The sequence below is a fragment of the Parus major genome, chromosome 24 (genome assembly GCF_001522545.3).
Source record: "Parus major isolate Abel chromosome 24, Parus_major1.1, whole genome shotgun sequence".
In the NCBI taxonomy this organism is placed as follows: domain Eukaryota; kingdom Metazoa; phylum Chordata; class Aves; order Passeriformes; family Paridae; genus Parus; species Parus major.
In genome coordinates, this window is record NC_031792.1 from 5,964,289 (window position 1) to 5,968,415 (window position 4,127).

Genomic DNA, 4,127 nt, shown 5'->3' on the forward strand with positions numbered 1-4,127 from the left:
GGCCCAGAGGAGGCCTGGCTGGCCCAGGGAAGGGATGGCTGGCCCAGGGAAGGGATGGCTGGCCCAGGGAAGGGATGGCTGGCCCAGAGAAGGGATGGGTGGCCCAGGGAAGGCCTGGCTAGCCCAGGGAAGGCCTGGCTGTCCTGCAGGCAGGAGCAGCAGCTGTTCATGCCCTGTGAGAAGGCGCCCATTCATCTCCTCGAGAGTGTACGGGGGAGGCAGCACAGCGCAGGGGAGGGAGAAGTGTTGGAGGAGGCTGAGAAAAGGAAGGAGGCTGCAGTTAAAAATAGGATAAAAGGACATGAAAAAAATAAAAAAACAAAAGCAGATTTTTTTTTGAAAAAAAAGCTTTGCTCAGAAAATGCTCTGCAGCTGGAGAAGCCATCGGGCTGAGCCTGGTCAGCTTTACCTTCCCCCCTCCTCCTCCTCCTCCTCCTCCTCCTCCCCAAGCCCCCTTCCTCCGAGCGTGGGCCTGGAAGATGGCCCACAAACCGCTCACAGAGAACGTTTTCCTGCAGGGTTCTCCACCGGGAGAAGAGCAGGCAGAGGAGGGGGACACGTGGGGAAAAGCAGGGAGATGGCCACAGATGTGGGTGGCCCCAGGGGACCGCGGCTGCTGGGGCTGGGAGCCGGGCTGGAAGGAGGATCACAGGGTGGGGGCACGGGGGGAGCATCCAGCCCTGCTCTGTGTGGGGGCAGAGCACACCGAGGTGTTTCTCCAGCTGCAAGGGCTCGGCTCTCCTGGCCAAACCAGCTCAACACCAGGGCAGACCAGGCCATGAGGACTTGATGCCCATGAAGCACCAGCTCTGCTTTTTGCTCTCCAAAAGATCCCTGGAATTGTTCAAGGCCAGCCTGGACGTGGTTTAAAGCAGCCTGCTCTGGTGGAAGCTGTCTCTGGCCGTGGCAGGGTGTTGGAATGAGGTGACCCTTAAGGTCCCTTCCAACCCAAGCCATTCCAGGTTTCTGTGATTTGTTTCTCAGTGAAGCCAGGAGCACTCCCCCAAATGCTCCAGGAGTATCTAAAAGGCTGGGAATACCTTCAGTGCAAGGATGCTAATTCAGCACAAGAGTTGTAGAGACTTCTGCTGGAGTCGGGACTGTTCCATCCCTCACTTGCCATTAACAACAGTTTTATCTTCCCTATCAGTAAGGAAAACAAACCCATTCTGAGTGGAAGGCGTTGTTAAAGTGGCCTTGGCTCCTAAAGGCAGCACAAGCCATCATCATGTCCATGCTGAAATTGTAGTGGAATCACAGAATCACAGAGTGGTTTGGGTGGGAAAGGACCTCAAAGATCATCTCATTCCAACCCTTGTACCACGGGCAGGATGCCACCCCTGGATCAGGTTGTTCAGAGCCCCACAACAATTTGATAATTCCACTAGCAAATCTTCTCTTCCACTCCAGTTTTACACCTAACCTTGCATAATCCAAAATATATTCCCAGGGAGGAATATTAGGATCCTATTTCCTTATGAATTCACCCTAAGGTGCTAAGTGTGCCTTTTTCAGCATCCTTTCAGCAACACTTTGGGCAGGCACAGGGCACCTGCAGTTGGGTGGCAGATGGAGCAGCCAAGGTGCCTTTACAGTCCTGATGCCACCTGTGCAAGGAGCAGAGGAGCCACCAGCAGCTCCCCTCTGCATGGTCTTGTTCTGTCACCTCTGGGCCAGGCCTTTCCCTCGCTGTGGTGATCCCTGGGCACTGCCATTCCCAACATGTGCACCACACATTGTGGCACAAGCTGACAAATAAAACTGACTCTAGTCCGTTTTCAAATGTTTGCCTTTCAAGCCAAAAAAACTCCACCCCTTCTTGCTTTATCTATGAGCTAAATCCACATCAGGCTTTCCTCTATCCATATCACAGAATAATCTTATCAGCTTCAAGCACAGTGTAAATAAACTTGCCCAAGCTTCAAAGGCAAAGTATCTTCCCTAAACGCAAGCAGCCCTCAAACTCTTAGAAATGTTGTGGGTTTCTATTGCAGGAGGATATATTCACACTTGCATTTTCCTTGTTGACTTGTTTCTTTCACCAACATCAGGACCATGAAAACCAAAATAGCCTCTGGTGCAGCAGAAGAATAGATGACAAATGGTTTTCATGTGTAGCCGAGACACAAAGGAGAAATGAAAGGCTGTTCCTGGCCCCACATACAAATAAGAGTTTCCTCTCATTTAAAATTAGAAACTGCTCTAGACTAAAGAGCCAGCAATATTAAAAAAAAAGAAATCAGAGAAAGAGCACCTTGCATTGCAACAGGCAAAACTGAAAAGTAATTTTTAGATATTGCAAGTGACCCAGGGGCCTGTCCTGCTCATCCCAACTCACTAAAAGCTGGATCAAAACCTGTGGGAGACAGAAACAGCTTGGATTTCTTTCCCTGGCCTCACTAATGTTTGAGGCTGACTCCAGCCTCTGCAATAAGAAAGTTCACAGAGCCATCGTGGAGTAAGGAAGATCTGGGCTGCAGATATGTTGGTCCCTGGAGAAAGCACTTTCACAGAAAATGGGAGAGGATTGGGAAAAAAAGCCCTAAAAAAACTTTCCAGGCACAGACTTGCAAAATGTTTGAGCAAATCCAAATGCTGCCAGGGCAGATTTCATCAGAGCAGAGCTGACATCATGCTGAGAGAGGTCACTCACAGGAGTTGAGCAAATAGCTGGAATAAGGACTGGGAATAGCAGAGGGGCTTTGCTCTGGCCACAGGCACAGCTCTCTGTGTCCATCTCCTGCTCACACTCAAGTGCTCACCAAAGGAGGAAAGAAAAAGCCCAAATGCCTGAACCTTTGCCAAGGAGAGATTGCAAACTGTCCATTTGACCGCAGCAGTCAGTGGTTCTGCTGAACTCCTCAGCTGCAGAAAGTCTCTGAGCAGCAGGGCTCTCCCTCCCCAGGGGCTGTGAGCACTGCTAACGAGCAGGAACCGCTCACAGGAGAGCAGCACATGCCACAGGACAGCTTACACGGGATTTAAGTGCTTCAGGACAGGCTTATGTGGGACTGGAGTGAAACATAAACTCCATCTTGGCCCTTAGCAAAGGTCACTGTTGTGCAACTTGAGCTCTTTCTCTTGGTTCAGCCAGGCTGTGCTGGGGGTACCTGAGCCCTGGGCTGCTTCCTCCTCACCCACCCCAGGCCAGAAAACATCTGCCCTGCCAGCTGCAAGAATCAGACACTGCTGCTTTTCCAGCAACTTCCAAACTGTAAATGTGGAGGAGGAGACATTCCCTAGGCCCAGGCAGGGAGTTGATTTAGCTGATAGCCCAGCATGGCCTCTCCTCCAGCTCTGGTGACCACCAACCTCTCCAGGAATGATAAAATCCCACAACTGGGTTGGGAGAGGCCTTAAGCCCATTCAGTGCCACCCCCTGCTGTGGACAGTGACACTTTCCACTATCCCAGGTTGCTCCAAGTGTCCCAGCCTTGGACACTTCCAGGGCTGGGGCAGCCACAGCTGCTCTGGGCACCCTGTGCCAGTGCAAAGCATTGAGTTACGAGAGACCCAAAATTACCCTCAGAGTGGAATGGAAATTTGGGAATCCCTGTTTCCTTGCAAGCCTCCATGGAGGCCACTTTCCAAAGCCACTAACTTGGAGCCAGGACATCAGTCCTGCAAATGGCAGGAGAAATGCAGAGGATGCAACCAGCAGCTTGGCAGGTGTAGCCTGGCCACGGGATCCTGCCAGACCCCAGAGACAGGGCTGCTGCCCCTGTGTGCACACACAACTTCAAAATTCCAAAAACCAGCAAAATCACCAGCTGAAAGGGGAGACAGGTTCTCCCACACCATGGCAGGGAAGGAGGAAGCTCCCACCCTTCAGAATAACTTCAATAGGAGGACAATAGATAAAAAAAAAACATAATTAAGATTTTTTCCCTGCTTTTTGGGCTAATCTTCACTAAGAGACCCTTGACACCATCAAGGCAAGCACCTACCTGGTGATGCTGTGCCTGAGGGAGGCACTAAGGGCAAAAACCCCAATAAACAATGGCAGGACTGGGGCACAAAGCAAATCTGGGAGGAGACCGGGGGGGACACGACAAACAGAGCCTGGTGGGGATTCAGGCTCGTTTCTCCAGCTCAGGCTTCTCCAAGGCCCCCCAGCACAGGGAAGG

The 4,127-nt window shown here is 51.6% G+C and overlaps 1 protein-coding gene across 1 annotated transcript in view; it reads right to left on the reverse strand.

Annotated features, from left to right (window-relative positions):
• Positions 1–4,127, reverse strand: part of ETS1 (ETS proto-oncogene 1, transcription factor) — a 77,442-nt gene that overhangs the window by 63,479 nt on the left and 9,836 nt on the right. The window lies entirely within an intron of this gene.